The 23,968-nt window shown below is 41.2% G+C and overlaps 1 protein-coding gene across 1 annotated transcript in view; it reads right to left on the reverse strand.

The window, feature by feature from the left end:
* Window positions 1–23,968, reverse strand: part of LOC124805380 (F-box/WD repeat-containing protein 2-like) — a 129,284-nt gene that overhangs the window by 105,127 nt on the left and 189 nt on the right. The gene's annotated exons all lie outside the window — the stretch shown is intronic.

Below are 23,968 nucleotides of genomic sequence, written 5' to 3' on the forward strand. Positions count from 1 at the left end.
GCTCCAAGCTTAACACCCCAATTCAACAAACAGATCACCATCAAACATGTCACAGACCCTCATTTCATAAGTAACAGTTGAGAGATTTGGAATTTAACCCTGAACATTGGTGCAAAGACTGCTTATCAGGAATTTTATGCCGCAATCCCTTTTCCTCTTGCTAGTCAACTACTGGCAGTGAAAATTTCATCCACCATACGGATTCGAACCAGTTTACTTCCAAGTCTGGAAGTCAGAATAAGTGGTAACATGCAAGGAAGGACGATTAAAGTTTAGTGCTCCCGTTGACAACAGTCAGTAGAAAGCACACACAAGCAAGGTTTAGGGAAGGATATGGAAGTAAATTGATCATATCCTATTCGAATAAGCAACCCGGCATTTGAGTTACATGATTTAGGGAAACTACATAAGACCTAAACCTGGATGGTATATGGGGATTTGAACTTTGGTTGTCTCTATATGAGTTCACTGTCTCAACCATTTGGCCACTTTGCCTGGTGGTAGTAGGCATTTGCAAGTAATCCAAGAAAATTCTGAGTTAGGAACAGCAGCATTATGTGGGCCATAAGGAAGAGCTTTGAGGACCACACGACAAACTCACTGATTCAATGATGATAATGCTGAAGAACTACAAGCTTTATGAGTACATACAAAACTTCCCGCAGCAGGATTTGCAGAGAAACTAGTATATTCTGTGCTGCAGCAGACTGTTATCATAGACAAGCATTTGTGGCATCTGAATAATGTGTTCATGAGAGTGATCGTACCAAGACAATCAATAGTATGGTAAACAAAACAAGTACACATTTCCACAAAAGTGGTAGAGTATTGAGAAGCTACAATTTTCTACACTTTTCACTTAGGCCTGTGAGAAAGAGAAGCGTGGCTCAATTGGTGCATGGCAAAAGTAAGACTGCAAATCACAGGTCCATGTTTCACGCTCGAGTTGGTCTTAGATTTCATTCAGGTGATGTTCACATCTTAATGTGCTTTGCATACATCAAAAAAATAAATGTACACTGTAACTGAGGTGTCACATTAAATTATAGATTCTTCAATTAGGGATGGGGTCAGTCAGTTCTTAGATCAGAAGAAAGCCATGGCATACTTTCAATATGACTGTGCCTAATTAATCATTACAGTGCTCAAATCGAATAGTGTAGGTCTGCTTTATTTTGCTGCTTATCAATCTAGGAAGGCATGAAACCTGTCAATATGAAGATATTTCAGTTTATTGGTGGTTGTGCTGTCAATATATGTGGCAGTAATCATTACGTGACTAGTGTAGGTGAGGCAGGCAAGGTAAGCATTTATGATAATGAAATCTTATCATGTGATGTGGCTTACGTGAGTCCTTTGGAATCAGCTTAACTGCTGCAGGAAATATTCAGATCTAGATTAACCATGTGCTTGTGGGATACATGTAAAGAGTTTGTGACCACAACAGAACTAATATAATTTTCAATCATTAATGAGAGTGTTAGTGGCAGTCATGACACAAATGAAAAGCAATGGCTGCTTTCTGTTCCAGGAAACTAGATGAGGGGGTGAAGTACTGAAGCAGGTCCAATGAGCTGAGTGATGGAAAATGTGTCCAGAAAGTAAAGCATCCTTTTTTTTTTTTTTTTTTTTTTTTTTTTGGCAGAATTGTAAGACTCTTGGCTTTTCAACATTTCCTTACTAAATTCCCTCTGAGCTCTAGGAGCATCCAATTAGTCATTCCCATGAACATCCCAATACTACATGCATCACACTGCACAATGGGGCCAACATACTAACAAAGATACACAATTGTGTTCTTTGGTAAACTCAACAGAAGTCTTGCCAATACTTGCCAAATGATAACGGAAAACCTACGGGTACTTTGCTTTGGAGCATGAAGTCATTTAAGGAAGTCTAGGAAGTTGTTAAGGCTTGTATCCCCCTCCCATTCCTTCCCTGACACCAACACCTCCTCCTCCTCAGACAAAGACTGTTGGTGGATGAGGTGCATATGTAGTGTTCCGAGTCTACGTGTAACCACGTAACATCGTTATGTGATGGAGAAAATGCATCGCCGTTTCTGGATCCAGTATAGCCCCTTATGGATTGATTGCTCCTGGTGGCAACATTAAGTAGTTTATATTAATAAGTCACAGTTGTGGAGGCAGATGTCAGTGATACTGACGCCCTGGAGCCCACAGCAGATATGACCCTGTCGATTGTGATGGCAAAGAGCATGACACTCTGTTTTCTACTCCCTACTCCTTAGTCCACCTCTACTCCCCAACCCCTTGCCTCATGGCTCATATCCCTGCAACAGGCCTAGATAAACGACCTGTTCCATTCGCCCTCCCTCTACCACCTATACCAGTCCCGTCAAAGACATCTCCTACCTGGTCAAAAGCAATGCTACCAGTGAAAGCAGCCATGTTGTCTTCAAACTAAGCTTTTTTACTCCTTACTACGTGGGCATGACAACTACCAGGCTGTCTGCCTGCATGCATGGCCACCACCAATGGCCATGAGAGAGCTGGACCACCCAGTTGCTGAACATGGTGTCCAACACAATGTGCTTTACTTCAACGAATACTTCACAGCCTGTGTCATCTAAATCATTCCTACTAACAACAGCTTTCCTCAGATGAATATGTGGGAACTCTCCCTACAACATATCCTTTGTTCCCATAACCCCTGGTCTCACCCTTCACCCTACCCTCTCCCTGCTTCCTCTCCAGCACTACACACAGCTTCTATTCTGCCAACACACCTACAGTCTTTCCCTCTTTTCTCTTTCTCTTCCTCTCATGCCCCATTTGGATTCCCCATCTCCTTCCCTCCAGCAAAGCAACCTACTTCTGCACCTAGCAGCACTATCCTGTCCACGGCATGACCCTCCACACTCTCACAGGTAGCGCACCATCTTCCCCCACCCTACCCTGTTACCCTTCCCCTTCCCTGCACCATGCCATCTGCTTAACCCCACCACCCACCCTACATTGCTGGTCATGTCAGAGGCAGTCACAGGTCACAACTGGGCCACAGAGGCACGACACAGTGGCCATGTCCATGTGAATTGTGAATTGTGAATATGTGTGTGTGTGTGTGTGTGTGTGTGTGTGTAAGTACAATCTAACTTCTGCACCACTTCAGTGCAGTAATGTGTTCATTGTAAATAAGTATTATAGTAGTTGTATTACACGTTTATTACCTTATAAATAAATTTTTAAAAAAATTATTTTAAATTCAGTACATTAGTATTTGTAAAATGACTCATTCATGTAGTGTTCATTAAAAAATGACGATCATTCCACTTGGGACCTGTGGAATGGTACATTAGCTTATTTGTTTCAGTTATAAATATTTGTCATGTATTGTTGTTTTTCTGACATGTTCTACATCCTGGAGGACCTCCTCATTGCGGGTCAATTGGAATGAAAGTTAATCTAATCTAATCTATGTACATTCTGTATGTGAAAATATGTGCACTGACATCCATGAAACTCAATAACATTGATGCTTAACAACTTTCGTGTGGTCGCAATATATAAGATGAATGAAGATTTTAACTGAACTGTGTTGTAATTAACAAAGTGTGTCGTGTCATTGTCATTGGAGTGAGCTTGGACACAGTGATTCTCATTATTGGCTGATTTAACTGAATTACCACAGTGTATTTTTCTCTGATAAATTACTACAGAATAGTTCTAAGTGTGAACTGTGACTTTTTGTGTAAATCTGAACTGCTTTTTGTGCCTAAAATAGAATAATTAACTTTGCCACTGAATTCTTGATAGTAAATGTAGGTGCTGATCTGCTTCTACACAATGATATAGTTTTTTTCTAATACGTAAACTGTTCATTGCCAATAATACTGAACTTTCAGAGGAATGACAGTGTCTGTAGGTGCAATTCAAATTGTTGTTGTTGTTGTTATGGTCTTCAGTCCTGAGACTGGTTTAATGCAGCTCTCCATGCTACTTTATCCTGTGCAAGCTTTTTCATCTCCCAGTGCTTACTGCAACCTACATCCTTCTGAATCTGCTTAGTGTATTCATCTCTTGGTCTCCCTCTACGATTTTTACCCTCCACGCTGCCCTCCAACGCTAAATTTGTGATCCCTTGATGCCTCAGAACATGTTCTACCAACCGGTCCCTTCTTCTTGTCAAGTTGTGCCACAAACTCCTCTTCTCCCCAATTCTATTCAGTAGCTCCTCATTAGTTATGTGATCTACCCATCTAATCTTCAGCATTCTTCTGTAGCACCACATTTCAAAAGCTTCTATTCTCTTCTTGTCTAAACTATTTATCATCCACGTTTCACTTCCATACATGGCTACGCTCCATACAAATACTTTCAGAAACGATTTCCTAACACATAAATCTATACTTGATATTAACAAATTTCTCTTCTTCATAAACGCTTTCCTTGCCATCGCCAGTCTACATTTTATATCCTCTCTACTTCGACCATGATCAGTTATTTTGCTCCCCAAATAGCAAAAACTCCTTTACTACTTTTAAGCGTCTCATTTCCTTATCTAATTCCCTCAGCATCACCAGACTTAATTCGACTACATTCCATTATCCTCGTTTTGCGTTCGTTGATGTTTATATTATATCCTCCTTTCAAGACACTGTCTATTCTGTTCCACTGCTCTTCCAAGTCCTTTGCTGTCTCTGACAGAATTACAATGTCATCGGCGAACCTCAAAGTTTTTATTCCTTTCCTATGGATTTTAATACCTACTCCGAACTTTTCTTTCGTTTCCCTTACTGCTTGCTCAATATACAGATTGAATAGCATCAGGGAGAGGCTACATCCCTGTCTCACTCCCTTCCCAACCACTGTTTCCTTTCATGTCCCTCGACTCTTATAACTGCCATCTGGTTTCTGCACAAATTGTAAATAGCCTTTCGCCTCCTGTATTTTACCCCTGCCACCTTCAGAATTTGAAAGAGAGTATTCCAGTCAACATTGTTAAAAGCTTTCTCTAAGTCTACAAATACTAGAAATGTAGGTTTGCCTTTCCTTAATCTTTCTTCTAAGATAAGTCGTAGAGCCAGTATTGCCTCACGTGTTCCAATATTCCTACAGAATCCAAACTGCTCTTCCCCGAGGTCGGCTTCTACCAGTTTTTCCATTCGTCTGTAAAGAATTCGCGTAAGTATTTTGCAGCTGTGACTTATTAAACTGATAGTTCGGTAATTTTCACATCTGTCAACACCTGCTTTCTTCGGGATTGGAATTATTATATTCTTCTTGAAGTCTGAGGGTATTTCGCCTGTTTCATACATCTTGCTCACCAGATGGTAGAGTTTTGTCAGGGCTGGCTCTCCCAAGGCCGTCAGTAGTTCTAATGGAATGTTGTCTACTCCCGGGGCCTTGTTTCGACTCAGGTCTTTCAGTGCTCTGTCAAACTCTTCACGCAGTATCACATCTCCCATTTCATCTTCATCCACATCCTCTTCCGTTTCCATAATATCGTCCTCAAGTACATCACCCTTGTATAGACCCTCTATATACTCCTTCCACCTTTCTGCTTTTCCTTCTTTGCTTAGAACTGGATTTCCATCTGAGCTCTTGATATTCATACAAGTGGTTCTCTTTTCTCCAAAGGTCTCTTTAATTTTCCTGTGTGCAGTATCTATCTTACCACTAGTGATATAAGCCTCTACATCCTTACATTTGTCCTCTAGCCATCCCTGCTTAGCCATTTTGCACTTCCTGTCGATCTCATTTTTGAGACGTCTGTATTCCTTTTTGCCTGCTTCATTTACTGAATTTTTATATTTTCTCCTTTCATCAATTAAATTCAATATTTCTTCTGTTACCCAAGGATTTCTACTAGCCCTCATCTTTTTACCTACTTGATCCTCTGCTGTCTTCACTACTTCATCCCTCAGAGCTACCCATTCTTCTTTTACTGTATTTCTTTCCCCCATTCGTGACAATTGTTGTTCCCTTATGGTCTCCCTGAAACGATGTACAACCTCTGGTTTAGTCAGTTTATCCAGGTCCCATCTCCTTAAATTCCCATCTTTTTGCAGTTTCTTCAGTTTTAACCTACAGTTCATAACCAATAGATTGTGGTCAGAGTCAACATCTGCCCCTGGAAATGTCTTACAATTTAATACCTGGTTCCTAAATCTCTGTCTTACCATTATATAATCTATCTGATACCTTCTAGTATCTCCAGGATTCTTCCATGTGTACAACCTTCTTTTATGATTCTTGAACCAAGTGTTAGCTATGATTAAGTTACGCTCCGTGCAAAATTCTACCAGATGGCTTCCTCTTTCATTTCTTTCCCCCAATCCATATTCACCTACTATGTTTCCTTCTCTCCTTTTTCCTACTCTCGAATTCCAGTCACCCATGACTATTAAATTTTCGTCTCCCTTCACTCTCTGAATAATTTCTTTTATCTCATCATACATTTCATGAATTTCTTCATCAGCTGCAGAGCTAGCTGGCATATAAACTTGTACTACGGTAGTAGGTGTGGGCTTCATGTCTATCTTGGCCACAATAATGCGTTCACTATGCTGTTTGTAGTAGCTTACCCGCACTCCTATTTTTTTATTCATTATTAAACCTACTGCTGCATTACCCCTATATGATTTTGTATTTATAACCCTGTATTCACCTGACCAAAAGTCTTGTTCTTTCTGCCCTGAACTTCACTAATTCCCACTATATCTAACTTTAACCTCTCCATTTCCCTTTTTCAATTTTCTAACCTACCTGCCCGATTAAGGGATCTGACATTCCACGCTATGATCCGTAGAATGCCAGTTTTCTTTCTCCTGATAACGACGTCCTCTTGAGTTGTCCTCGCCCGGAGATCCAAATGGGGGAATATTTTACCTCCAGAATATTTTACCGGAGAGGACGTCATTATCATTTAACCAATACAGTAAAGCTGCATGCCCTCGGGAAAAATTACGGCTGTAGTTTCCCCTTGCTTTCAGCCGTTCGCAGTACTAGCACAGCAAGGCTGTTTTGGTTAGTGTTACAAGGCCAGCTCAGTCAATCATCCAGACTGTTGCCCCTGCAACTACTGAAAAGGCTGCTGCCCCTCTTCAGGAACCACATGCTTGTCTGGCCTCTCAACAGATACCCCTCCGTTGTGGTTGCACCTACGGTACAGCCATCTGTATCGCTGAGGCACACAAGCCTTCCCACCACCGGATTATACTCTTGGAAAATCAAACAGATGTCAAACCCAGCAGCAGATGTCAGAAAAATAAGATTAAAGTTCTACACCTACAAGACCCACGAACAGAATTTTGACACGAGTACAAGTGGTCAAGTCAACAGTACCATGGATCGTACAAGTCAAACTCGATCTAGCAAAAACACAAATCAGTTCTATAGAAACTGACAACAGATACATATAGTGAGACAAGATCTATAAGTGGAATGTCAGGTCAAGGAATGAAGTCCCAAAGAAAACAGGGACAAAGTGGATTGAGGATGGAAAGATACTATATGGAGAAACAATGAGAGAATTTTGGAAGATCAGCAGGAATTTTCAATGAGGCAGAATGCTTTGCGTGATACTACAGGGTCTTGATGCAAATAATAATAATAATAATAATAATAGGCCTCTGGTATGTCTGAGGTTCGCCAATGACATTGTAATTCTGTCAGAGACAGCAAAGGACTTGGAAGAGCAGTTGAACGGAATGGACAGTGTCTTGAAAGGGGGATATAAGATGAACATCAACAAAAGCAAAACGAGGATAATGGAATGTAGTCAAATTAAATCGGGTGATGCTGAGGGGATTAGATTAGGAAATGAGACACTCAAAGTAGTAAAGGAGTTTTGCTATTTAGGGAGTAAAATAACTGATGATGGTCGAAGTAGAGAGGATATAAAATGTAGACTGGCAATGGCAAGGAATCGTTTCTGAAGAAGAGAAATTTGTTAACATCGAGTATAGATTTAAGTGTCAGGAAGTCGTTTCTGAAAGTATTTGTATGGAGTGTAGCCATGTATGGAAGTTTGGACAGGAAGAGAATAGAAGCTTTCGAAATGTGGTGCTACAGAAGAATGCTGAAGATAAGGTGGGTAGATCACGTAACTAATGAGGAGGTATTGAATAGGATTGGGGAGAAGAGAAGTTTGTGGCACAACTTGACTAGAAGAAGGGATCGGTTGGTAGGACATGTTTTGAGGCATCAAGGGATCACAAATTTAGCATTAGAGGGCAGCGTGGAGGGTAAAAATCGTAGAGGGAGACCAAGAGATCAATACACTAAGCAGATTCAGAAGGATGTAGGTTGCATTAGGTACTGGGAGATGAAGAAGCTTGCACAGGATAGATTAGCATGGAGAGCTGCATCAAACCAGTCTCAGGACTGAAGACCACAACAACAACTGGTATGTTCTGCCAGCCGTAAAAGGCGACGAAAAGAACAAACCACTAACCTCATAAACATGGCAAACAAAAGTTGTGTGGTGCACCAACGCAGGGTACTTCTTGACAGTGACCGACAAATGAACATCAGCAGAATGGATGGTACTACTACTCAGTTTGCATACGATTCCAGTAACTGGAATCAGCGATGTTCAGACCACAGAAGTGTCACACACACAGAAGTGTCAAATTATTTTATGCATTTTCTTGAGCACACACCATCATACACTCATTTAGACTTACAGCTTCGAGGTGACCAGAAGTTTGTGCTACGGAGGAAGGGCAGCAAAAATCAGGTCAGTAACACTATAGGTCCTCAATAAAGAATAGGCGCTTACATTGTGTAGACAGACTGGAGGCAACAGAAACCAATACATTAATACTATGTAATGTGCATCCACAGCACATGTGGCCTATGTTCGAAGGAAATGTTATGCTGGTCTCTACAATACTAAAAATTCCAGGTTAGTCCCCCATTCTCATCTCCAGCACTGCCAAGGGGGAGATGGTCATGAGAAAAAGACTGAATAACCAACAAAAGTGTGGAATGTCAGAAGTCCGAATGTGGTATGCAAGCAAGAAAATTTTAAAAGGAACATGTAGACTCAGTCTAGATATGAGGGTCAATGAGTGAAATTTAAAGATGAAACAAACAATAGAAATTCCAGGACCAAACATCAACAACATAAAAAGGGTAGATTGCTACTCACTGTAAAGATGACATTGCATTGCAGACAGGCACGAAGAAAAGATTGCTGCACATATTCTTTCGACCAAAGCCTTCTTCAGAAAAGAGAAAGAAAACACACACACACACACACACACACACACACACACACACACACACACATACATACATATTCACACAAGCAAGCACCACAAATGCAACCACTGCCTACATTTACATCTACATCTACATTTATACTCCGCAAGCCACCCAACGGTGTGTGGCAGAGGGCACTTTACGTGCCACTGTCATTACCTCCCTTTTCTGTTCCAGTCGCGTATGGTTCGCGGGAAGAACGACTGTCTGAAAGCCTCCGTGCACGCCCGAATCTCTCTAATTTTACATTCGTGATCTCCTCGGGAGGTATAAGCAGGGGGAAGCAATATATTCGATACCTCATCCAGAAACGCACCCTCTCAAAACCTGGCGAGCATGCTACACCGCGATGCAGAGCGCCTCTCTTGCAGAGTCTGCCACTTGAGTTTGCTAAACATCTCCGTAACGCTATCACGGTTACCAAATAACCCTGTGACGAAACGCGCCACTCTTCTTTGCATCTTCTCTATCTCCTCCATCAACCCGATCAGATATGGATCCCACACTGATGAGCAATACTCAAGTATAGGTCGAACGAGTGTTTTGTAAGCCACCTCCTTTGTTGATGGACTACATTTTCTAAGGACTCTCCCAATGAATCTCAACCTGGTACCCGCCTTACCAACAATTAATTTTATGTGATCATTCCACTTCAAATCGTTCTGCACGCATACTCCCAGATATTTTACAGAAGTAAGTGCTACCAGTGTTTGTTCCGCTATCATATAATCATACAATAAAATGGTTGCTCTCACAGGGCATGCGGCCTATGATAGGGTAGGATAAGCCTGAGATAGGACTGGAATAGGAAGTGGTAGGTGGGTCGACTGGGCAGGATCTTCCATAGGAGCATGATTCCTCAGGCTTCTTTGGTCAGACTGCAGCAAATATGCATTGAACAGAAGCAAAGATTTGATTTGGAGCACGGTGTGGAGGTGGTAGTTATAGGAGGGTACCTGTGAGGGAAGAGGAGTTGGTGCTGCCTGGCAAAGTATGTAGGGCTAGAGGAGGCAGGACAAGGGTAACGGCTGACAGGCACATTATCGGCAGGCTGTGGAGGAGGGAGAGGAGAGGGAAAAATGAGAAGCGGAAAGGAGAGGAGCACCAAACGGGAATACACCAATGTATGTGCCAGCAAGGAGCAGTGCCCAGTTGAGGGTGATGGGAGGTGAATTGTGCGGAGCTGACAGGGCGGAGTGGGGAGTGGAGAGGAAGGGCGGCGGGGGTTCGGGAACAGTTTGCTGGAAGGTATGGGGACAGCAGGTTACCGTACAGGGTGGCTCGTCAAACTGGAAAACAAAACTCCCTGAGAAATCCAGGTGTAAGGAGGAAGATGATGTCAAGAAGCTTCTGATGAATTAATGGTGACAAGGGGAGGATAGTAAACCACAATAATGACTTATCTTTCCTCTCCGCTGAGATGTATACCAGCTACAAGCAGTAGTTTAATGGCAGTTTTTAAACATCAACAATTTACTGGCATAATATTCATACTACTAACACACTTTGAAATAGGAAGTATTTAAAAATTTGCGATTTATAAAAATCAATTAAACGCAGTTTCAATGCTAGGTTAAAAATGCAGAATTCCATGACATTTTATGAAATTGCTGAAATTCCCTTATTTTTCCAGGTAAAATGTAATTCCCTGAGAATCCCAGGTTTTCGATAAGAATCACCACCCTGGCTTGGGAAAACGCCAGGATGATTTCGGGAGTGGAGAATGTGTTCACCCGCACAGTTCACAATAGCTGATAGTGGAAGAGAGGATCCAGATGGCCCGGGTTGTGAAGCACTCACTGAAATCAAGTATGTTACGTGCAGCTGTACGATGTGCCACAGGGTGATCCACTTTCTTCTTGGCCACAGTTTTGTGGTGGCCATTGATCCTGGGACAACTGGTTGGTAACCATACCAATATAAAAAAAACTGAACAACGATTGCAGCAGAGCTGATATATAAAATGGTTGCTCTCACAGGGCACGTGGCCTATGATGGGGTAGGATAAGCCTGAGATAGGACTGGAATAGGAAGTGGCAGGTGGGTCGACTGGGAAGGATCTTCCATAGGAGCATGATTTCTGTGGCAAGGGGTTGGGACTGGGAGTGGCATAGGGATGGATTAGGATGTTCAGGAGGTCGGATGTGTGATGGAACACTACTTTACGAGGTGCAGTAAAGATCTTGAGTAGGTTTCACCCCTCCTAAAGTGATGTTCTGTTGCCCACCCAATCTCCACAATACCCTAGACCATCCCTATGCCACTCCCAACCCAAACCACATGCCACAAGAATCATATCCCTGTGGAAACCCAGGTGCAAGACCTGCCCAATCCACCCACCCAGCACTTCCTATTCCAGTTCTGTGACAGACAGGCTTATCCTACGCCATCAGAGGCCAAGCCACTGGTGAAAGCAGCCATGTTGTATACCAGCTCTGCTGCAATCATTGTTCAGTTTCTTATACCGGTATGACTGACTACCAACCAGGTGTCCACCACAATGAATGGCCACCCTCAAACTGTGATCAAGATCAAAGTGGACCACCCTATGGCACAGCATGAAGCTGCAGGTAACACACTTGATTTCAATGGCTGCTTCACAGCCCAGGCCATCTTGATCATCCCCTCCATCACCAGCTTTTCTGAACTGTGAATATGGGAGTTATCCTAACAACATATTCCCCACTCCCAAAACCATCCCAACATCAACCTACAGTTACCTACTATCGCCATATTCTCCAGCCAACTGTTTCTAGCCTATTTCCTGTCACCTCCTCACAATTCACCTCCCCACCCCTTCATTGTGCATTGCTCTCTCGTAGTGCATCCACCAGTGTTTTCCCCTTCTCTGCTTCTCTCCTTTCCATGCCCCATATTTCCCCTCCTCTCAGTCCATTTGGCCTCGGTTACTCTCTGTCTTTCTGTGAGACTGGTCATATTTATTGGTGAGGAGCCATTTATCCATTCTATTTGTACTGAAGTACGAATGTTACAAAAGCCAAAGATTTTTATGCCATAACATCGTTAATCAAAGAAAATGTGGCTAAAAATAAGAGCCAAGAAAACAGAAAACAAAAATTAGTATTTTATCAATTCCTAAACCAAAAATCAGTAAAATGATTGCTGATGAAGTTGTAAGGTTTGCCACTGATTTTTACTAAAATCTACATCTACATCTACATCCACACTCCATAAGCCACCTGACGGTGTGTGGCAGAGGGTACCTTGAGTACCTCTATCAGTTCTCCCTTCTATTCCAGTCTCGTACCAAAATAATGAATATACTCAAATGTTACCAGGAGCAAAAGACAAAGATAGCATTCAAGAGAATGTGTACATGCAAAACAACTTACCCTCTCACAAACTAAGGGGACTACAGTCTTGTTTGAAATGGGAGAACCCAAACACGAACACTGGTTTTTATAAATTTTGTTCACTAACACGAAAGTGGTATATTTTAGCTGGTGCTGGAGGTACTCATTCAGTGTGTGCTTGTGGCATCCACCAAAACGTAAAACTGCTTTTAGCTGTGGAACACACTCAAAAAAATTAAAGAACTTATAAAATTCCTTGTATATGAGTCAGAAAACTATGAAAGCATCCTTAACCACTCTGATAATTGTCCCTGAGATGAGAAATTGTCAGAACTTTTGAAAGAAAAATCGGCTTACAAAGATACTGATGATAAAAGTCAGTACAACCAGTGGGTTAACACAGACCACCAATAGAAATGGTAAAGCAGTCTGCAGATGTTGAATACAGTAACTTGGTAACAAAATTACAGGCACTTTAACTGCACTCATTTACAGATAAGTGTTAGGGAAGATCCCTGAAAAATTTAAATGAAAATGTAGCCCTCAAAAAAGCAATTATGTTAATGGACTTTGCTGAAAACTACAATTCTGTAATTCAGAATGAAATCTAGAGTTATCACTGGACAAGAAGCAGCTGCTGTATCATTGCTGTTGGTGTTTATGTGACAAATGATGAAAGTAAATTGGTAATAGTACACCATTGTTTTATAATTGATGATATGGAGCACAATGTAGGATCTGTAAATCCTGTTAAGTAAGAAATGGTTGAGTTGTTAACTGAGTGTTATCTGTTAGTCAGGAAACTGCAATATTTCGCTTATGGATGCGCTGTTCAGTATAAAAATAAAAAAAATAAAAAACTTACGTGAACACAAAAATGATTTTTATATTGATGCTGAACATTCCTCTTTTGCTAGCAGCCATGGACTGAGAGGAACTGTAACAAGTGTATTGAGAAAAGCTAGCATTCAAATAAAAGATGAGGTATAAATAATAACTGCATCTGGTGTTCACAATTTCTGCAATGCTAATACTGACATATTTTATCCATTCGTCAGAGAGAATCAACAATTTCCTACGCAATAACCTAAAGAAGAGATTTCTGACAACCCACATAATACCTAGCACCAAGAATTTTTACAATTACAAACCACTTTCCACTGATTAATCAGAAATTAGAAAAGTAATGTGTTCTGAAAAACCTTCCTTGATTTTCCCATTCCTGTTAATATACCACAACAGGCACACACCCATCCTCAACAAAACTTTTGTAACTGCTGCATAAGATGACAGGTGATACCTTTCCGTCATCAAGGATGTATGTGATGAAGAAGGAGACACTGAACTACTTTTTCTCGACCCAACTGGACCAGCAGTGTCATTCTTTTGGCCTCAGAAGGAAGATTCTTCCTTTGCACTTTTGAAAAACATTTTATGTTCTGTTAAGTTTACCTTAATCACGCACATTCAGAAGAATGTATTACTTTAATGAAAACAATACAATGTTCATGGAATCTAATTTGTCACAGTGGGTTAAACAAATAATAAAAATTTCACTTGAGAACTCCAATGATCTCCATTGCTGAACATTTACATTTCAAATTTAAATATTTATCTGCCTGGAATAGTTGTTGTTTAAATATGCTCACTTGCTACTCCTAAATAAAGTTAATAATAGTAATGAAAATATTTCAAGTAACATTATAACTTCTGTTCTACACTTTTATTATTTTCACAAAACATGAGACACATTTACTAAAGCTTATCAATCTACACAATGTGTTTTAAATGGCCTTCTGAACACTAATATCAAATGCGTGTCTCCTGCAAGTGAATCAAATGGCTTATATTATGTATGTTATGAAACATACAAACCACAATTTGCAGATTCACAATTCAATAAATAAATGGAAACCTCATGTCTTTCAAAACCAGTGCTGTTTCTTGTTTGAAATCATAACCTAAGCACAGCCTCTGGAGTAGACAACATTCCATCAGAACTACTGATGTCCTTGAGAGAGCCAGCCATGACAAAACATTTCAACCTGGCATGCAAGATGTATGAGACAGGCGAAATATCCTCAGATTTCAAGAAGAATGTAATAGTTCTAATTCCAAAGAAAGCAGATGCTAACAATTGTGAATGTTACTGAGCAATCAGCATTATAATAAGTAATGCTTGCAAAATACTAACACGAATTCTTTAAACAAGAATGGAAAAACCAGAAGAAACCAACCTTGGGGAAGATGAGTTTGGATTCTGGAAAAATGTAGGAGCTAATGAAGCAATAATGACTCTATGACTTTTCTTAGAAGACAGGTTAAGGAAAGGCAAACCCTAGTTGATAGCATTTGTAGACTTAGAGAAAGTTTTTGGCAATGATGACTGGAACACTCACTTTGTAATTCTGAAGGTGCAGGGGTAAAATAGAAAGAGCAAAAGGCTATTTACAACTTGTACAGAAACCAAAAGAGTCAAGGGGCATGAAAAGAAAGCAGTGGATGAAAAGGGAGTGAGATAGGGTTGTAGCCTATCCCCAATGTTATTCAATCTGTATATTGAGCAAGCACTAAAGGAAACCCGAAAAAAATTTGGAGAATGAATTGAAATTTAGAGAGAAGAAATAAAAACCTTGAGGTTTGCTGATGACATTATAATTCCATCAGCGGTAGCAAAGGACGTGGAGGAGCAGTTGAACGGAATGGTTTGTGTCTTGAAAGGGGGATATAAGATGAGCAGTAACAAAAGCAAAACAAAGATACTGGAATTTAGTCAAATTAGGTGATACTGAGGTAATTAGATTAGAAAACACGACACTAAATGTAGAAGACGAGTTCTGCTATTTGGACAGCAAAATAACTGATAATGGCTGAAGTGGAGAGGATGCAAAATGTAGACTGGCAAATGCAAAAAAAGCATTAATGAAGAAGAGAAATTTGTTAACATCAAATAAAGATTTAAGTGTTAGGATGTCTTTTCTGAAGGTATTTGTCTGGAGTGAGCTATGTACGGAAGTAAAACATGGACGATAAACAGTTTAGACAAGAAGAGAACAGAGGCTTTTGATTTGTGCTGAATGAAAGGGTACGCTGACTTGACATTTACAGCCATAATTTGCCTAAAAATGTGTATGTGTGTGTGTGCGTGGGGGGGGGGGGGGGGGGAGGGGGGGCAAAGACATTCTGGTTTGCACTCATAGCTTAGCTGTGCATGTCATTGGTCATGGAGTTGTCAGCATGCATGCTCAGTGTTTACAGTGCAAGACTAAGTTTTGTATTATAAGGTATCTGGCGCAAATTGCGTATGACCACAAGTACCCTGTGCAACAGGGGCCAAGAAGATGAGGCAGAGCACTTGTCAAGACACTGACATTGTATTTGGGAGGAAGCTTCTCTAAACTGTAACCTAAACTTGAACTATTAACAGTTCCCATTCTACTTCAAAAAAGCAAAACTTACAGTTACTTCAGCCTATTCCTAAGTACTCCTGGCACCCATAATTTCCTATGTCTAAGCCAAGTGCACTACCGACACTGGCTTATGTAATTACCTTGTTGACGGCAACCCAACATACTACGGGATGTAAATCTGTGCATGGCGTGGAGTGTCCAGGTAAATTGCACTGGGTGCATATTTCCAGAGTTAATGGTTCAGCACACGATCCCTTCCTGAACACTACAGTGGTACATAGCTCTGACGTTATAGGGAAAAGTAAGGAAAGTTCAAACCAACTGGTGTAGGAAATCCTATGAGTGAAAATATAAAAGGTTTGTACTGCTTCTTACATTTCTGGCTGTCCCTGTCGAGTCACTGCTAGTGGACTTCTCCCATCTTCTTTGTTATCGTTGACCAAACTTCACATCTTCCACCTCTACTACAGGTGAGCCACAACACCAAAACCAATTCACAGAGATAACTTTTCTTCAATATTAATGATGGTCATAAGCACAGTGGAAAATTTGTCATTTAAGCCTCCCAATGTGGTAGAAAGGACATCTAAATCTACACTCATGCTCATAAATTAAGGATAACTGCAGAATGTGGTGCCACACAATGTGGCACTAATAGCATAGGCACATAGGGAACATACATGACACAGATCTGTAAGTCCACGGCATTGGTGTTAAGTTGAGAAAACTGATGTACCCTGATATCAATATGGGATATGATCACCATGCACACATACACAGGCTGCACAACGGGTTGGCACACTCTGGATAAGATGGTCAAGCAGCTGCTGGGGTATTGCCTCCCATTCTTGCACCAGTGCCTGTCGGAGCTTCTGAAGTGTCCTAGGGGTTTGAAGACATGCAGCGATACGTCGACTGAGGGCATCCCAGATGTGCTCAATGGGATTTAGGTCTGGAGAACAGGCAGGCCACTCCATTCGCCTGATCCCTTCTGTTTCAAGGTACTCCTCCACGATGGCAGCTCAGTGGGGCTGTGCATTATCATCCATCAGGAGGAAGGTGGAACCCACTGCACCCCTGAAAAGGCAGACATACTGGCGCAAAATGACGTCCCGATACACCTGACCTGTTACAGTTCCTCTGTCAAAGACATGCAGGGGTGTACGTGTACCAATCATAATCCCACCCCTCACCATCAAACCATGACCTCCATACAGGTCCCTTTCAAGAACATTACAGGGTTGTATCTCATTCCTGGTTCACACCAGATGGAAACCCGGCGAGAATCACTGTTCAGACTATACCTGGACTCGTCCGTGAACATAACCTGGGACCACTGTTCCAATGACCATGCACTGTGTTCTTGACACCAGGCTTTTCGGGCTCTCCTGTGACCAGGGGTCAGTGGAATGCACCTTGCAGGTCTCCAAGTGAATAAACCATGTCTGTTCAATCGTTTGTAGACTGTGTGTCTGGAAACAACTGTTCCAGTGGCTGCAGTAAGGTCCTGAGCAAGGCTACCTGCAGTACTCCGAGGCTGTCTTTGGGCAATGATGGTGAGATATTGGTCTTCATGTGGTCTTGTACACTGTGGACGTCCTGTACTGTAGCGCCTGGACACATTTCCTGTCTGCTGGAATCGTTGCCATAATTTTGAGTTCATACTTTGTGGCACACGGAGGGCCTGTGCTACGATCTGCTGTGTTTGACCAGCCTCCAGTCGCCCTAGTATTCTACCCCTCATAACATCATCAAAATGTGTTCTTTGAGCCATTTTCACACACAGTCACCATTAGCACGTCTGAAAACGTCTGCACAATTACTAGCTGCACCGTATTCTGACATGCACCAACACACCTAGCTGCATGTGTGGACTGCTGCCTGCGCCACTGTGCAATGACCACAGGTCAAATGCACCGCAAGCTCATACCCCAAGGTGATTGAAACCCACAAACCGCCCACCAGAATGTTGTTTCACTACGAATTAGCATTATCCTTAATTTATGAGCATGAGTGTATATTCCACAAGCCCCCTCATGGTATGTGGTGGAGGGTACTTCATGTACCATTGCCATTTTCTCCTTTTCTATTCCAGTTGCGTATGGTTCACAGGAAGAACAATTGCCAGTAAGTCTCCATGTGGGCTCAAGTCTTTCTAATCTTACCTTCATGGTCTTTTGTGAGATATCTTAGGAGGAAGCGATATATCAGTTGCTGATCTAGGGACGACCCTACTGTGATACAGAATGCTTTTCTTGCAGCATGTGCCACTGGAGTTGATGAGTGTGTCCACTATGCTATACTAAATGAACCTGTAAGAAAAACCTGATGCCCTTCTGTGGATCTTCTGTATTTCTTGCATCAGTTCTATCTGGTACAGAACTCAGAGTGCCAGTAATATTCAGGTATTGGTTGAACAAGTGTTTTGTAAGCTACTATCTTTGCTGAAGGACTACATTTCCTGAGCATTCTTCCAATGAATCTCACTCTGGCATCTGCCTTACCATCAATTAATTTTATGTGGTCATTGCACTTCAAATCACACCTTATGGATACTCTTAGTAATTTTAAGGAAGTAACTGCTTCCAGAAATTGTTCTACAAACTTGTAATCATACAATAAAGGGCCTTTCTGTCAATGTATTTGCAATACGTTACAGTTGTTTGTGTTGATGGTCAGAAGCCACTCCCTGGACTAAGAGTCAATCCCCTGCAGATTTTTTTTTCTACAATTTTCTAGCATTGTGACTTCTCTGTATACAACAACATCAGCGAAAAACCTCATGAGATCATTACGCAATACGTCATTTATGTATACTGTGTAGAGTAATGGTCCTATAACACACCTAAAGTTACTTTTACGTATGAAGACTTCTCTCCATTCAGAATGACATGCTGTGTTCCATTTGCTACAAACTCTTCTATCACGTGACACAGCTGGTGTGATATTCAGTACGTTCATATTGTCGTCATTAGGCACCAGTGTGGAACTGTATCAAATGCCTTCCTGAAATTGCGAAATACGACATCTATCTAGATGCCTGTATCTACTGCTTTCTGGGTCTCGAGGATGAGCAAAGCATGCTGGATTTCACACAATAGTCATTTTTTCAACCCATGCAGATTCCTACAGAGGAGAGTTTTTGGTCTCCAGAAGTGTCATAATATATGAGCATAAAACACATTCCAAAATTTTACAACAGACAATGTTAAAATATATAGGTCTATAGTTTTGTTCCTCTGTTTAATGACCATTCTTGAAAATGGGAAAAACCTGTGCTTTTTCCCAATCATTAAGAATTCTTCACACCTGTACAGACAAGCTGTACATACTCTGTAGAGTCTGAGTGGTATTCCATCAAGTCCAGTGGCATTTCGCCTGTTGAGCAATATCAATTGCTTTTATATGCCATGGTCACTTATGATATCTATCATCTTGTTATTTGTATGACAATTTAAAGGAAAACTACACTGTGATTTTCTCTATGAAATGGGTTTGGAAAAATATGTTTAGTATTTTGGCCTTTTCTGTGACATCCTCTGTTTCAATACCATTACTGTCACAGAGTGTCTGGCCAGATGGCTTCCATCCATTTACTGATTTAACATGCAGCCAAAACTTCTTAGGATTTTCTGTCAAGTCTGTAGCTATAACAAATATGTTGACTGCTTCACACATAGACCTTCTTTTGCTAATTTTGGCTTTGTTTAGTTTTTGTTTGTTTGTGAGGCTTTGGAAACATTTAAATCTGCACCGAACCTCTCCTTACTTTTGTGGCAGCTTTCTAATACAGTTGCTGAACCATGATGGGTCTTTTACATACTCACAATTTTTTTTTTTTTTTTTTTTTTTTTTTTTTTTTTTTTTTTTTTTTTTTTTTTTTTTTTTTTGCTCATACCTGTCTGTAGCGTATTGTACAATGCACTTGAACTTTGTCCATTGATACTCAACATTGTTAGAGCTAGAGGAAATTTTCATGGTCACCGCTCATGTAATCTGGGACATGTATCTTGTTGCTCCTGTTAAGCAGAAAGATTTTCCTACTTTTCTTTTTACTCCTATTTACATCCATATTCAGTGAAGCTGTAATGGCCTTATGATCGCTGATTCCCGTTCTGCTCTAACTGAGTAGAAAAGTTCAGGTCTGTTTGCACCAGTAGGTCTAAGATGTTATCTTCATGTGACAGTGCTCTCATTAACAGCTCAAGGTAATTTTGAAGAAAGTACTTGGCACAATTTCACTTGATTCTCTGTTCCGACTATCCATCCTAATCACTTGATTTGCTCAACCTATAGCTGGTGAGTTAAAATCTCCACCTAAAGCTTTAACATCACCAGCAAATTTACGGAAAACATTCTCCACGTTCCTCCTCAGATCTTCTGCCTCAGCTGCTGCATCCAATGACCACTTTTTATCCACATTTAACACTTTATCTTCACCCACATTATTTTGCATTCTGAATGTGTAGTAATTACAAAGGATATTATCGTATTTTGTACTGCTATAAACACGCCTCCACCACCAGCATATTGCTATAAAAATGCATCTACCACCAGCATATTGCTACAAACATTCCTTCACCACCAGCATTCAACGTATCTTTGCGGTATACATTCAGACCAGCTTTCTGTCCCTAGTACTACATGTACACTGTTACCATTTATAAGCAACCCTAGTTCCAGGACACACCTACAACCACTATGTTAACATTTCCTCAGAACATGGCTTATCCGGCCTGTGGGGGTATTTCTCTATCCTATAAAATCCACACGTCCACGCAACGCATACTCCACTACACTTGTAATCACCTCCTTTGTGTAATGCACTACTGTTCTGCTAAGGGTGGTCCTACATTTCTCCACCCAGTAGTGGAGGTCGAGAAATCTGCTTCAAAGATAATCACAGAATTGTCTGAGCCTCTGCATGTGGCTCCAAACCAGAGGACCATGATCGGTTCTGCAAAATTATGCTACAAAACAACAGCTCTGCTTCCACACCATGAATGAGGCTAGCTGTCTTCAAGAGATAAGCCAGCTGCCTGTAGGAGCTGCAGATGATCTCTGAACCCAGTTAGCATGTGTCATCCATGCTGACATGAGCCATGATCTGCAGCTGGGTGCAACCAGTACGACCAGTTGTTGTCAGCAAAGCCTCCTCCACATCCCGGACGAGATCCCAACAAGCAAACAGAGTGGAAACTAGCTTTCTTTCCCAACCTGTCTGCTATTTCCCTCAGGGGCTCCATCACCCACCTAACACTGGAACTCCCACTGACAAGCAATCACAACCTCCTGTCCCAACCTCTCAGGAAGATCGGTCACTGTCCCAACGGGCAAGCCACTTGTGTTGTCTCAGCTGTATTTTCACTAGTGAGCAATACGTTAAACCTGTTTCTGAGGTGTAAAGTGAGAGCCGTGTGGCTGTTACCCACTTCTGTCTTCCAGCCAGGGATTTGCAACTACTGCCACTGTTCACCAATTAATATCAGGCAAATATCGACTGGTAGGGACGTGTGAATTAGAAGGCACAGTGGCATAAGGGATCCGAGGTAGTGCTGTGGGCTTCAATGATTTCCGCTACTGATTAAAGAATCTGCTGCAGGCAGCACTAAAGTCACTAATTTTTCACAAACCTAGTTTATTGGGGTACTGACAAACCAAACACAAAAATGACTGACAGGCTGAATGCCTTTGTTCAAAAAGTCAAAATCTTGTACTTGGTCGAGTTTTCCCCAAACTAATATTTACAAAGTTCTATTGTTGCACACAGAAAACAAGTAGGCTACCACAAGAGTTTACTTTCAGTACAAGCACAGTGGTATAAATCCTTGGAAAAACAAAATACACACAATGTTACACCAAAGTTTGTGAACGAAGTTACGGCATCCAACCACAGATACTGATCTGTCGGCAGAGGTGCAGAGGCCCACTGGGATCCATCGAGGAGGCACCTGGTTGGCAGTTGGCAGCAGCACCGTAGTGGATCGGATGTCCACCTGTAGCTCTGGCTCGATGTGAAATGAGGGCCTAAATACTGTTGTGCAGCAGGATATCATATTAACTATTTCAGGACACGTGGGTCGCAGATGCAAATAGGTCAGCATCAGTCGGCAATTCCGGTGGCACTGCTAGGGCTGCCTAGTGGAACTACTGCAGAACTGTTTTCTGCTGCAAAGCGGTTGTTTGGCATACAGGGAACTTGCAGTGTTGTTGTGCCAGAGGTTTTCCAGGCATACAGGTGGAACACCGCAACATGTAACAGATCACCACAGCGAGACCATGATTACAACATGTTGTCAAAATAGATAGATAGTCACTTCCATCTCCCTTCTTACCCTTGTTGCCTCCTGTAATGCTGTAATGGCAACTGACGGAAGGTAGCTTATCAGCTCCTTCAGTTATTATGTGAGGAAATGGGGTGACGGGGAGTGCGAGAAGAGGACAGACCGAGAATCAACACCAAGGTTCTCAATTTGAATGGTATAAGCAAACATAATCTAACAATATTAGAGTTGGAGACACTTACACAAATGCAATATATGTACCCCATGTACTTCCACCATCATGTGCATCACAGTTATAACAGCAGATATTTGTTCAGTTCAGTTCCTGTATTCTTATTCTCTCAAAATTCTTTTTTGTGTAATAAGTTGTTCATAATTATGAGCCTTTAAAACTTTTTCTTTTCCTATAACAGATTTTACTCTACTTCACTTTACTTTTTAAGCTATTTTTGTGTATACTTTTCCTTTCTGGCTTCCAAATTTAATCTCATTCCTAGCAATAATTAATTTAATGTTGAATGGCATAAAGGTTAGTATGGTCTTGAGAGCTTTGATTCCTACCAGATGGGTCAGAGTATTAAAATCTTGAGAAGTGGTTCTGCAGTTCTGTAGCAGCTTTACCAGCCAATCCCACTTCCACATCCACAATTGAAAAATCTATATGGCCCCTAGACAGTGCCCTTCTATAAAGTGTAGCCATCAGGAGGAGGTTAAAGGAAAGACCCCAGTGCCTTAAGACAGGGGCAGTCTGGCTATACAGGAAAACCCTGACAGAAAATCAGACAGGTCAGGTGGCCTAGAGGTAACAGCCTCACAACGTAACTGCAGCCCTCATAGCGGAAAAAATATTAACTCAAAATCTTCATAGAAATAAGTCAGATGGATCTCAAAAGAAATGATAGAGGAATGTCAACGACGAGAGAAGATGAATTCCAGAAAAAGTGGTATTAGTAACATGGAATGAACATGGATTAGGACAAAACTAAGAACAACTGAACTGAGAATTAAAAGCAAAAAACGGAAATACAGCTGTCATAATTAAAACAAAACAGTATGATGTGGAGTCGCAACAGTGGCTGCCAATAAGTAGACAAATAAAACTATGTGAATGAAGAAACAATATCAGTAAAGCTAAAACTAGATAGAGAATATTTAACAATAGAGAAAAAAGAGGAGACTGAGGCACATTAGTAATTCGGTCACTTACACCAGTGGTGTCTGTTAATCATACTCAGTTATGTTAATTAGTTCTCTCTTCATGTGGGTATTACGGATACCGTGCAGATCATACGGCTTTAATTCGAAACCTACGGTTTGACCATCACAGGCAACGAATAATTCTTCCCATATCACAAATCTGAATCGCCAGTTTATCATAGTCTACAACCAATCACAATATGTAACTATATGGAAGGAGGTTGTGGTGAAGATTGGAAGCTCCACAACGTATCGCAAATAAATAATTAAATAAAACTTGGCTGAGTGCGTAATTTGGGCAAAAATCAACTTAGAACCTGAACTGCGAGACCGTAAATACTGCAAACAAGAAGCAAAAGTAAGTCATCAACTTCTGCAACTGCCAACAATAAAACTCTGAATAAATGGAACATGGTTCATAAGTTTAAGAGCTTGCATGACGGGTTAAAGGAAAATGCAACGTAAATCCAAACGGAATACGTATCCTAACCGCCGGTGTAAGCACTACTGTCTTTAACCCTCCAGATTCGGGT

This window comes from Schistocerca piceifrons, chromosome 7 (assembly GCF_021461385.2).
Source record: "Schistocerca piceifrons isolate TAMUIC-IGC-003096 chromosome 7, iqSchPice1.1, whole genome shotgun sequence".
Lineage (NCBI taxonomy): Eukaryota > Metazoa > Arthropoda > Insecta > Orthoptera > Acrididae > Schistocerca > Schistocerca piceifrons.